This window comes from Chelonoidis abingdonii, chromosome 1 (assembly GCF_003597395.2).
Source record: "Chelonoidis abingdonii isolate Lonesome George chromosome 1, CheloAbing_2.0, whole genome shotgun sequence".
In the NCBI taxonomy this organism is placed as follows: Eukaryota; Metazoa; Chordata; order Testudines; family Testudinidae; genus Chelonoidis; species Chelonoidis abingdonii.
In genome coordinates, this window is record NC_133769.1 from 146919951 (window position 1) to 146934015 (window position 14065).

Genomic DNA, 14065 nt, shown 5'->3' on the forward strand with positions numbered 1-14065 from the left:
CCCTGGGTTGTCCTTATTCCTCTTTTTATAGAAAGGTACTACATTTGCCCTTTTCCAGTCTTCTGGGATTTCTTCCATCCTCCACTAGTTCTCAAAGATCACTAATGGCTCTGAAGTCTCTCACGATTAGGATGAAAAAGGGCCAGGATCAAAGAAGAAACTGGCAGTGGAAGCCATGATGGTGTAGCTTGCTCCAGTAGTCTCTGTCTGTTCTTCCTCATTTTCCCCTAATATTTGACACACCAATTTTGGTTCATTAATTTCCAGGCCCACATTTTCTTATTTACCAGCCATGATCTGAACACAGTCTTTGAATTATATCAGGAGGCATGTTTGTTTAGACTAATTCAGTCGTTCTGTCTCCTTTTCATACCTTTTCCCATCCACATTTTCATTATAAGTTATTGTGTCATCTTATGAACTTTCATACACTTTTATAGTTGAGCTCACAGTCAGAATAAATTGGTAGGGCCAGTTCTCACAAGAGTTCTCTATGTGCGAGTGTGAATCACAATTCATTCATTAGGTCACTAGAGACTAGAGCAGGGGTCGGCAACTTTTCAGAAGCAGTGTGCTGAGTCTTCATTTATTCACTCTAATTTAAGATTTCACGTGCCAGTAATATATTTTAACGTTTTTAGAAGGTCTTTTTCTATGTCTATAATATATAACTAAACTATTATTGTATGTAAAGTAAATAAGGTTTTTTAAATATTTAAGAAGCTTCATTTAAAATTAAATTAAAATGCAGAGCCCCCCAGACCGGTGGCCAGGACGAGTGACACTGAAAATCATTTCATGCGCTGCCTTCACCACGTGTGCCATAGGTTGCCTACCCCTGGACTAGAGTAACAACAAAACTTAGGTGTGATGATACTGAGCACACTGTTCCTAATTCTTAATTCCCTGGAGAATCACTGGGTTAGGTGCCTCGGCTCCCTATACAGTGAATGGGGAGATATAGGATTCACAAATCAAGTGTACTAAGCAGTTCCTCATGAAAGCTAGCCATTGAGAGATAGCAAGCCAAGGGGTATGTGCTAAGCCCTGCCCTTCTCTGAGATAGGTGCTTAAATTGGGGTTGGAGGGAGGCAACTTCCTGTGCTTGGGATTCTCAGCTGCAAACCCTCTCTCGAAGTTAGGCAACTGCACTTCCCTTGTAACTATTAGCCTAGTGGTTAGGGTACTCACTGGGGGTGTGGGAGACCCACAGTTCAAGTCCCCCCTCTGCCTGAGAGGGAGAAGTGATTTGAACAGAGGTCTGGTACCTCTCAGAGTATTCTTACCTCTGGGCTATTGTGAAGCTGGGCTCCCTCAGTGTCTCCAGATGAAACTGTTCCTCTCCAGATACATAATTTAAAAAAAATATTGGAGCAGGGAAATTGGATCCTTGGTGTCCCTCCCCCTAGGTGAGGGCTCAAATCACCAGGCTACATAATCATTCCCAGGCTCACTTCCTCTCTCTGGGCCAATGACTTTCTCATTATTTATTCACAGTGAAACAGATTCAAGAAGTGATATTGAGGAACCTCAACTTCAACCTGGGGTCTCCCACATCCAAGGTCAGGACCCTAATCACTGGGCTAAAAGTTGTGAGTGAGATCCTTCTCCTCGCCATTTTGTGTAATCATATTCCTAACAGGGAGACACTCTTTAAGAGATTTAGAAAGAAACAAGAAGAGGAATGAGTTATGTTTGGGTCAAAGATTGTCAGAGATTAGTTCATCTCTATGCAGAATACAGAAAGAATAGATACATTACTCCCTTTATGTGATTATATGATAAAGACCTGGCTCTATGTCTCTTCTTGACTGTAACTGGAGGGACGCATCAGATTCATTCCTGGACTGAGCTCCCATGCCAGTGTCACTATATAGGTTTTGCAAACAAAGAAAACCCTATTTCAAAAGAAACATATGTTCTGATTTTATTTCTGTACATTCTCAGTTCACCAGATTTATGTAAAAACATCATTATTTACTGCTGAGAGGACCAACAGTTCTTCAGTATAATATATTACAGTGGGTCCTTCTTCCCCCATAATCATTCCTCTCTATCTGCTGTGACAATTATCCCAGATCAGTTACCTAGGTTATATATATGCTTATATAAGCGTTATATATTTAAGGAAAAGTTTTCCTGGACTATCTGGAGTTCTATGGACACAGAGGCAACCAGGATTATTAAATACACTCTAACACATAGAATTCCTAAAAGAGGTTACTTATAGGTCAAGGGTTAGTATTCTGGGCCTTAGAATTCAATATACTATTGCTAATATATAAATAAATCAAATATACAGAAAGAAAATGAATAGAGGCATTAATATTTATTAACAGATACTAAAAGGGTGGTGGTTGAGCTGTGAAGTAGACCTCAAGGGAAGAAAGGGGGTTAAATTGAGATGAAAATTATTTAAATTTCTACTGATTTTATAGGTAAATTTGCCCAGATAAAAAAAAGAAATTTAATTGTCGAAGGAAGACTCTGCCAAGTGCAGGCCAGAACTTCCCACACAATTTCTCTTCCTTTCTGTTCATACATTGAGAAGGTGGCAGAATCATGTGTATGATGGTTAAATGATTGAGTTTCCTTTCTATACAGGATTTCATAAAATTACTGACACATTTTATCACTGGATCAGTCTATCCTGCAAGGTAGTCAATGAACGCTGGGTTTTGGCAGATGGCACAGCTGTTTACAGGAATCTGAAAGCACATTCTCTGTACAGAGTAGTCACTTGACCAATTTCACATTTTTACTCTTCAAATCACCCCCTGTAAGGGAGAAAATCTTTGGATTTGTAATTAGTGTAGCCCAAGAATTGTTGTCAATGTTTTAACAAAGGACTTTCTACTCAAATTTCACACTGAACCTTTAATATGGTCCATGTGCCAGGAAGCATATCCTTTCATACAGGAAGGATGAGGAACCAGAGAATCCATTAATTTATCATCCCATTGAAAAAAATATTCTTGTATCCACAATTAAGGAAAGAAACAAACATAAAATCTTCATTTGCTGGGAATGTTCACAATTTATTCATGATAACTATCAGTATACACTGACAGCATATGCTACATACTATAACATAGTCTTTTGTTTCTGAAATCTGAGAGGACAATCAAGACTTTGTCCAGAAAACCATGCCAAGATTTTGCAACCAAGGAAATTGTTGGAAAATATCTTCCATTTGGTATAATGTGGTCCATTCCAAAAACAGAAATATTTTCATTTCAAAGTATTTTTACAACCTATTGGATCAGAGAACTCAATTCTCTCCCTCTTTTTTACTGCTTTCAAATAGACAAAGGAAAGAAGTAGAAAAAATGAGGGAAATAATGAAATAAATGTTTCTTTTTCTTGCTTTCTCCCTGAGGAACAGAAAGAAAGAAAGAAAGAAAGAAAGAAAGAACTTTCCCCACAATTTCAATATGTAAAATTTTGAAAATTTAAAAAAAACTGTCTTTTGACATATTTTTTAAATAATTTTGTAAAATGAAAAAAAATTACAAAATATTTTTCCATGAAAAACGTCAGTAATCAAAACCCCATTTTTTGGACAAACATAAATATATATATATTTTTAATTGACTACCTCTAATTTTTAGGAGCTTTCAGGAATATGGTAAATTGTCCCTGTCAGGGATAAATTAACATCATCCAGAGAGGCGATGAGGTCTACCAGAGGCAGGGAAAGCATCCCCATTTCCCTTTTAATCTTGTGGCAGAATTTTAACAAGGGGTTCCAGGGAATATATTAGAGCCCCCAGCACACCACTGGCTCTAGATTAAAACATGTTGGTTTAGTAGACATTCTGCTTTGAAGATAACACAAACACTAGAAAATGTGTGAGAGGCTGAGCTGCTGCTGTTTGGTGGGAGGCAATTTTCTGCTAGGTGGGATGAAATGGTAAACTATTACACTGTGAAAGTTGTGCACCACAGAAACTGCTACAAATGACTGATTATTAGAGATGGAAACAGAGAATCCATACAGCTGGGGGAAAACTGCTGAAAGACACTAAAATACAAGGATGTCATTATCTTTTCCCACCTGTAATTGTTCAGTTCCAGTAATATTTTAAGCACACATAGAAAGTGCATGGATTTTAGAAGAAGATATATGAGCATAAAAAAGGTATGATAATTGTATCTCAGTCACCTTAACTCTTAGAATCAAAACTCTTTTTGTTTTGAGTGCATTGTGTAAAGGCAGAGCATCTCAAAATAGCAGCAGAAATCTGGCACTTCTTTTGTGGCTTTAACCAAAATCTTCAAACAAAATTAATATTTCCCCTATAGGCTGCTGATGTATCTCTTGTAACAGATAGTCAGACTCTCTGGACATTTACACGCTAGGAAAGGGCATCAAAAGGGACTGACGTACGATGACCACAGAACCATCATTTTAATGTTGTCTGTGTGGCAGCCTCTGCTTTCAGACATCTTGAGATATTATACTGCCTCCCATTACCATAATATCTGAGCACCTTCCCCATAAAATCAATAGCAAGAGTAATAGCAAAGTCTTTAGTGGAAATTATGGAGTCTGTGTCACTTCTCATTTTTAGGGGACAAAATTCTGATTGGGGCAGTGTCAAGGTTCCTCTCCCACTCTGAACTTTAGGGTACAGATGTGGGGACCTGCATAAACCCTTTTAAGCTTAACTACCAGCTTAGATCTGGGTTCGCTGCCACTATCCAGATTCCTCCGTGTCTGGAACATCCTCTTTCCCTCCAAAACCTTCCCCTCCCTGGGTAGCCTTGAGAGGCTTTTTCACCAAGTTCCTGGTGAACACCGATCCAACCTTTTGGATCTTAACACAAGCATAATTTAACCATCCCCCCTCTTTTCCCCCACCAATTCCTGGTGAGTCCAGGTCCCTTGGATCTTAAAACAAGCAAAAATCAATCAAGTTCTTTAAAAAAAAAAAAAGCTTTTAATTAAAGAAAGAAAGGTAAAAATCATCTCTGTAAAATCAAGATGGAAAATACTTTACAGGGTAATAGATTCATATAGCCCAGAGGAACCCCCTCTAGCCTTAGGTTCAAAGTTACAGCAAATAGGGGTAAAATCCTCTCAGCAAAAAGGAACATTTACAAGTTGAGAAAACAAAAATAAGACTAAGACGCCTTGCCTGGCTGTTACTTACAAGTTTGAAACATGAGAGACTGATTCAGAAAGATTTGGAGAGCCTGGACTGATGTCTGGTCCCTCTTAGTCCCAAGAGCGAACAACCCCCAAAACAAAGAGTACAAACAAAAGACTTCCCCCCACCAAGATTTGAAAGTATCTTGTCCCCTTATTGGTGCTTTGGGTCAGGTGTCAGCCAGGTTTCCTGAGCTTCTTAACCCTTTACAGGTAAAAGGATTTTGGTGTCTCTGGCCATGAGGGATTTTATAGTATTGTACACAGGAGGGCTGTTCCCTTCCCTTTATAGTTATGACAGGCAGGTTTCTGGTTTCGGAGAGGGTTTGTGGGAGGAGGGGAGCTGGTAGGGATTTGAGAATAAGAAGAGTGTTTGCATTGTGAGCGTCAATTATGGTGAAAGAGGAAGGCCTTGCAAAGTTTCCTAAAGATGGTCAGGCTCTGGGTTTGCTTGACCTCCTCTGGAGGATTGTTCCAAAGACCGTTCCCTTCTACTGTCAATGCCTTGTCCCCAAGCTCTCACAAGTTTCATCCTGAGCTTCGTGATCTGCACCATCCAGGGGAATGAAGCCATCATGAGGGTTCACAGAATAAAATGTGGCCTTTGTTGTAGCTTGGGCTTGTTTCAGTCATTGCTTTGAAATTAGGATCAAGGCCTTAAACTAGCATTGGAAGTTGACTGAAGGTCCTAAGCCATGAATAAGGCAGTCATTTTCATTCTGTACCAGACCTTATGTTACAATGAGTTACAGTAATCCATCCTCGAGGTGTCACATCCATGGATCACTGCAGTCAGGTCCTCATCCAAGAAAAGGGACTGAGTTTCCTAGTAACCTTGAGATATAAGAATGAATTGTTTGAAATTGAGGCTTCCAGGTTTTTCAAGCTTAATGAGTCATTAAGCAGGACTCTAAGGCCTCACAAAATTCTGTTAAAGGGGGCTGTTTGTCTTCAATGGAAGATGGAGATAACATCTTGGCCAGTGTTTCAAAGTGCTTCTCCTTTCCAGCAAACATCACTTGGCTAGGCTGAGGTGGAGCCAGCTGTCCTTCATTCATGAGTTAATTTTCTGCTGCCATTCTGACATTTTAGTACAGGCGGTGGTTGCTTCTGTTGAGAATGAGATACAGAGTTGAGCGTCATTGAGATACTGTTGGAAGCTGAGTCCATGGTGTCTCAATATCCTCCTATCAGTATTGAAAATAATATATAATATGCATCCCTCCAGCACCCCCAGGTGACAGACCTCAGACAGAAGACCTTTCTCATCATAGGATATGACATATCTCATCAAAGGATATGATGTAACCATGCTATGATGTCAGCAGCACCAACCATCTGCTACCTAACATATCCATGACAGGTTGGTGTTAAAAAGCAGAGCAGCCAGGTTAGCCTAGAGATGTTGGTATAAATTCATTCAAGCACTGGAAAGAGATCTACCTGGAAAGGATGGAGAAAAAGAGCATATGGACATTGGGGAGATAGAATGGAGCAAGGAAGTCAATGAAAAATCAAGCTGCAGGGACAGAGAACACTGAAAGATGATGCTTAGGGACAATGGACATGAAGGGAATTATGCCAGAGGTTGATAGATGCCAAATGATTGCATTCAGAAATGAAAATCAAGTGTGATGGAATATACCCCTATATTCACTCCCTATACGCTATTGTAAAAATCTTTGTGCAAAGTATGCCTTGTAAGGTATCATTTGAAAACTCATAAATTGCTGTTTGGTATTGTCCTGGTAAAATATGTGTGGCATGAAGTTGTAATATTCCCCTGTCAGTTTTTTAAAATGAAATTTTTTTAAATGGAAAAAAAATAAGTTCTATTACATATAATTACCACATCATGAGCAATACCTGAATCCTGAACTTTCAGCACTGCAGTACAAATTGCTATCACATGAACTACAGTACTGACTACAGTAACTCCTCACTTAATGTCCTCCCACTTAACATTGTTTCAAAGTTACATCGCTGCTCCATTAGGAAACATGCTCGTTTAAAGTTGTTCAATGCTCCCTTAGAAAGTTGTTTGGCTGCCTGCTCTGTCCACTGCTTGTAAGATTCTGTGGAAGAGCAGCAACTTCAAAGGGAGCATTGCACAAGTTCCTCTTCTCTGCCTCCTCCCCCTTCCTCCCAGCGCTTCCCGTGCCGCCAAACAGCTGTTGGGTGGCACTCAGGGCTTTCTGAGAGGGATGGGAAGGAGTGGGGATGAGGCGTGCTCTGGAGAGGAGATGAAGTGGGGGTGGGAAGAGGTGGGCCTGGAGCATACCCCAGCAAAGTCAGCGCTATGCAAGGTGCTTCCTAGCATCCTTGCCTGCAGCAGGCTGTGCCTCTGTGAGGTAAGCCAGAGGCAACTCCCAACGACAGTACAGTACTGTACAGTACATAATTCTTTTTGTCTGCCCCCCAAAAATTCCTTGGAACCTACCCCCCCACATTTGCATTAAATCTTATGGGAAAATTGGATTCATTTAATATCGTTTCACTTACAGTTGTATTTTTCAGGAACATAACTACAATGTTAAGTGAGGAGTTACTGTACATTAGTTCATAGCAGGACAAGGCTGTTACTGCAGAGCTGGGGGTGGTAGACTGCTGGGTCTGTAAGAAGAGTCTACAAAAGCAAGCACTCAAGGTAATGCTAGAATTAAGATTTAAGGTTGCTTGTACAATGAGTGGACCTGTATTTTTCCCAAGTACTGACTTGTAATACCTCATCATAAAGCAACTTTTTAATGCAAAATCACCTGAGATAGCTGTGACGATGCGGTTCTGGCGGGACCCAACTGAGAGTGCCAATTCAGGACCAATTGCTTAAACAGGACAGTTACAGCCCTTGGCTGGGGCTTTTCCACCTCTACGGAAACCAAACCAGCCAGACAAAGAGGACTTCGATTTCACCCCACTGGCTATCCACAAGTCGCACAAGCAATTTCCTTAGATACTCCAGTCTACCAGTATCACCACCAGTGCTACTCATCCTGGGGATGAATAGTTATGAAAACCAACACCCCAATAAAAGAAAACGGTTCTCTTGATCCCAAAGGACCAAGCCCCAGACCCAGGTCAATATACACATCAGATCTTACCCAGAAATCACGCTGTTGCTAGTCCTTTAGAATCTAAAATCTAAAGGTTTATTCATAAAGGGAAAAAGGTGGAGATGAGAGCTAGAATTGGTTAAATGGAATCAATTACATACAGTAATGGCAAAGTTCTTAGTTCAGGCTTGTAGCAGTGATGGAATAAACTGCAGGTTTAAATCAAGCCTCTGGAGAACATCCCCCGCTGGGATGGGTCATCAGTCCTTTGTGCAGAGCTTCAGTTTGTAGCGAAGTTCCTCCAGAGGTAAGAAGCAGGACTGAAGACAAGACGGAGATGAGGCATTAGCCTTATATAGGCTTTTCCAGGTGTAAGAACACTTCTTTGTTCTTACTGTGCAAAATTACAGCAAAATGGAGTCTGGAGTCACATGGGCAAGTCTCTGCATACTTCGCCGAGTTACAAGGCGTATTTGCCTTCTCTCCATGGGTCAGTTGTGTAGCTGATGGTCCTTAATGGGCCATCAAGCAGGCTAGGCAGAGCTGACACCAACTTGTCTGAGATGTTTCCCAGAAACACAGCACAAATTTGAAATACAGACAGTATAGATCCAATACCCATAACTTCAACTACAAAATAATACAGACATACAGACAGCATAATCATGACCAGCAACTTATAACCTCATCTTAGACACCTTATATGACCCCCTTTACATAAGATTTGGTGCAATACAGGACCTTGGTTGCAAACCATGTTCTATATGGCCCCAGTTTATATCAATAACGTCACAATAGCACAAAGGGTTAATCCATGAATATATTATGTTCCCATTTTATTTTTGATTCCTATAAATTACTTTAAATATCTTTTTTTTGTTGATATATTGCTATATTTATAAAATCATAGAAATGTAGCTTTGGAAAAGACCTCTAGACCTCAACATGTCCAGTCCCCTGCACTGAGGCAGGACTAAGTAAACCTAGATCATTCATGAGACGTGTTTTTCTAACCAGTTCTTGAAAACTTCCAGTGATGGGGATTCCACAGACTCCCTTGGCAGCCTATTCCAGAATTTAACTACTCTTATAGTTAGAAAGTTTTTCCTAACACATAACCTAAATCTTCCTTGCTGCAGATTAAGTCCATTATTTCTTGTCCTACCTTTAGTGGACATGAAGAAAAATTGAGTAACAGCCCTTAATATATTGGAAGACTGTAATGCGTCTCCTTCTCAGTCATCTTTTCTCATGACTAAACATAGTCAGTTTTTTTTTAACTTTTCTTCATAGGTAATTTTTCCTAAACCTCTTAGAATTTTTGTTGCTTTTGTCTCAATTCTCACAAATTTGTGCACATCTTTCCTACAGTTTGGTACCCAGTGCTAAGTGGAGTACAACAATTACCTGTTTATCTTACAAACGATTCTCCTGTTAATACACCCCACGCTAATATTAGCCTTTTTTTTGCAACTGCATCACATGGTTGACTGATATTCAATTAGTGATCCGCTATAACCCCCAGGTCCTTTTCAGCAGTATTATCACTTAGCCAATTACTTCTCATTTTGTACTTGTGCATTTGATTTTTCCTTCCAAAGTGTATTACTTTGCATTTGTCTTAATTGACCTTCATCTTGTTGATTTCAGACCAGTTCTTCAATTTGTCAAGGTTATTTTGAAATCTAATCCTGTCCTTCAAAGTGTTTGCAACTCCTCCCAGCATGGTGTTATCCAAAAATTTTATGAGCATACTCGCCACTCCATGATATAAGTAATTAATGAAAATATTGAACAGTAACAGACCCAAGACTGACCTCTGTGAGACCTCCACTAGATAGATCTCCCAAATTTAACAGCAAACCATTGATAACTACTTTTTTAATACAATCTCAATCAGTTGTGGACCCATTATGACAGGTTACATCCCTCTATTCATATCCTGCACACAATTGTAATAATCTTTCTACAAGGTATGCCTTGTGAGGTATCGTTTGAAAACTCATAACTTGGTCAGCATTGTCATGGTGAAATATATGTAGCAACCCTGTATGTGAAGTTATAAGATTTCCCTGTATGTTGTGATTAGCACATGTTCCAAACCCCACAGCCTCACCAGGCTGAAATTGGCAAACAGGTCTCCCCTAAACAAAGGGATGTATGCTTGTCTTACTTTTCACTTAAACAGTAAACAGCAACATAAAGCAGAAAAGGGGAAGAGGAAAAACAAAAAAATGCTCTCACAGGTGAAAAAAACAGCACGGAACATCCTTCCACACAGACTGTTTGCCTCCTGGTTCTCAGATGGAAATGTTTTTCCAGATGGCAACTGAAACTATACAAGTGGGAGGGGGAAACAAGACAAACTTCCCTCGCTGCCCATCTCATTCTCTGCACCTGAGAAGACAAAGAAAACAGCTGTTGGACTCTTGGGGAGGGATCGTGACCTGCAAGTTTGGTCAGTAATGCTGTTGGAAGCATGTGTTAAAAAACTTTGCTTGAAATCCAATATAGTTTGTTAAATTAGACACTCGTAAGCATTTTATCTTTATTTTTCTTGTAACCATTTCAGAATTTTATGTTCTTATTGCTTAAAACTCACTCTTTATAGTTAATAACTTTGTTTTATTGTTTTTTCTAATTCAGTGTGTTTAATTTAAGGTGTCTGAGTAACTGAGTGTGTTGGGGTCATTCTGCAGTATAACCAAGGCTGGCGAGAGCCAGAATGTAACTCAAATGTATCTGGCAGGCTGCAGCTACACACAGACATTCAGGATATGACTTGTATGCTGGACGGCTGTTTGTGACTGGCCCGGGGTAAGCTACTGCAGCAAAGCAAAGCACCCAAGATTGCAGGAGAAGGGTGACACAGCCCCCCACTGGTCTGAATTGTACCCTGGTATGTCACATGCATTTTATAGCAATTTTATCTAGATCACATTTTCCTAGTTTGCTTCTGAAAATACTATGTGGGACTATATCAAAAGGCTTATTAATATCAAGATATATTATACCGACTGCTTCCCCTTTGGACCAGTAACTCTGTCAGATAAGGACATTCGGTTAGTTTGGCAGGATTTGTTCTTTACCAGTCCATGCTGACTATTCCTTATAAACCTAAAAGCCTTCAGGTGTTTACAAACTGATTGTTTAATCATTTGTTCCAGCGTCTTTGCAGATATCAGTTAAGGTTACTGGTCTATATTTCCATTGGTTCTCTTTGCTCCCCTTTTAAAGAAAGGTTTGTCCTTCTCTTTTCTTCTGGGAACTCATCCATCGCTTCTTGAGGTCTTTAGTTATTAGATCTTCTTCCCTGCTAAGTAGAGGATCAACATTATCCTTCAGTTTTGTCTTCCCCCAATGTATTTAAAGAACCTCTTCTTATTGCTTTTTATATCCCTTGGCGTGTAACTCATTTTGTGCCCTAGTATTTCTGGTTTTGTCCCTACATGCTCCCACTATTTTTTTGTACTCCTCCTTAGCAATTTTTCCATGTTTCCACTTTTACTACTTTTCTGTAGTTTCCAGGATATAAATTCATTTTAATTAATTTTCTCAATTCACATTTAGATGTTTAATGATCATGTTCAAGTAGGGCATAGGGCAACAGCTAAGATCCCAAAAGTCAGATGCACCAGCAGTTGGTCTGCTCCCATTCACTTAGCCATGCTGTCACACTGTCAGAGATGCTTCTAAGAGCCACCAGACTAGGCAAGATTGTCCGAGCTGGGAAAGATGAAATGGGGAACTTGGTACTTATATTAAAATGATAGGGAGCAGGGTACCTTCATTTCCCATGTGGGAACTAAGTATGGTGTTCCAGAAATGTTTCAAAGGATGGAGGGCACTTCTCTGATTTGGGGGCAGATATTTTCTTGGAGGATCTCAAGTGATGGGTGGAGTTCCTTTCTGATTATCCAGCAGGCTGAGGGTGGATGTCAAGCTGATTGCAGTTGTCCTCTGTGGCAGGTTCCAGTACAGTTGATGAGTTAGAAAGAGTCCAGCAAAGGGCCCTGTAACTTAATGGGCTCTATGAGCATTGGCCCTGAGCACTGCACTGTATGGTGAGGGGTGTGTCTCTCTGTATCATGCAGCTTGTGGCTCCCCTTATCTACTCTATCCTACCTCTGTGTGTAAGAGGGGAGTAGATTGGGATGGTGGCTTCTAGTCAGAGTCCACTGGCAAGTGTGAAGGTGCAGCGTTAGAGTACTCTGGGTCCACTGGTGTCAGTTGAGAGCTACGCTGGAACAACCCCGCTGGGTAGTGTGAGGTAGTTATCCCAGCTACACAATACTTGCAATAAAATTGCAGGCTCCATATCTAACAATATTGTGGTATCTGTATCTCATTGTTTCTGTATGACACGCCATAGAGGCAGGTGGAAGCTCCTGCACTGTTTTAGCAAAAAAGCAAAATGAGCAAGGCCTTGTCTTTACTAGGGAAATAAAAAGGTGTGTCCTTAACTTGAGTTAGCTAACATGAGGTAAAAACTTAATGAAGGCAAGGCAGTTTGTGGTTACACATGGGTTAGCAGGTTGAGTTAAATCTTAGCTCCCTCATAGGCTTTAAAATGTAAATCTGCAGGATATATAAAATGGCATAAGAGTAGGGCTGGCTGAGAAACAGAGTTTCCCTCCTATGAAAAATTTCATTTAGAAAAAAAAAATCATCCTGAATCAGGAGCTAGCAGCTTGAGCAGACAGGCGATGTGGGAAGGGAGCCAGCTGCCCAAGGGGTTGAGAGCTATCTTCCTGGGCAATTCAACAGCCTGGGAATCCAGCCAGTCCAAGGAGCTGACCACCCAACTCCCCAGGTGGGGGTGAGGTGGGTTTCCAGGAAGCCTGAAAACCAAGGGATCCCCAGCTCCCAATCTCCCTGCCAGGTAGCTCAGAAAGCCCAAGGAGCCCTGTCTCCCAAGCTTCCTACCAAGCAGGCTGCCAAGGAGCTGTAGAGATTAGGGAGGAAGATTGGTGAGGAAGCTGGAGGAAATGAGTCAGGCAGGCTGGCCAGCTTGCTACCTGCTCACCTGCTGGGATTCTGTCAAAAGTTTTGATGGAATCAACAAGTTCTCACTGAATGTTTTGACTCTATTGAATCCTCATTTTCTGACAGAAATGTGTTCTGCTGGAAAATTTTTGACCAGCTCTGTGTAAAAGTTCTTCCTTACCTCACTGGGGTGCTGTAAGTCTAAATACATTCAAGGTTATTAGGAGCTCAGATACAATAGTAATGGGGATCGTATAGGTACCTTATATAGATGAGTAATGTTGGCAAGAGGGCATATGTAGTGTAGTCAGCAAGCACTTCCATTCCACGACTGCTTAGGCCAAGCTAAACCTAGGTGTTGAGTGCTGCACAAAGGAAGCCACCTTCAGTGTACAAAATCAAATGTTTATAGGTACTACATAGAGCCTAGGAACTCTGAAACATAGGCTTGAGTGCCATATACTGGCATATTACCTCTTAACTATTTACATATGTACAGATATAGATCACTCCTGTAACAATACAGTCCTTGGGTGGAGCAGGGACTTCTTGTCTGTGTTGCAAGAGGACACAGAGTGGGTGACAAGCAGCCCAAATAACATTTCCCCCAGAGTGGAGTGTCTCTATCCCTTCCTCTCGCCTATCCCTGGGCATGTAGGAGGGAGATATAGGCAGTTCTAGTAGCAGCATCTCAGTGTCCACAATAAGGGCCTGAGGGAATTAGCATCTGCAATGAGAGGGCAGCCATGAGAGCAAATCAGTAGCTACAGTGCATCACTTCCAAAGGTGGGGTAGCAGCTGAGCCTTCTTCCTCGCAGGACACTCGAGCAACCAGCACTTATGTCAATTCCAGGGATGAAACCAGCCATGAGGG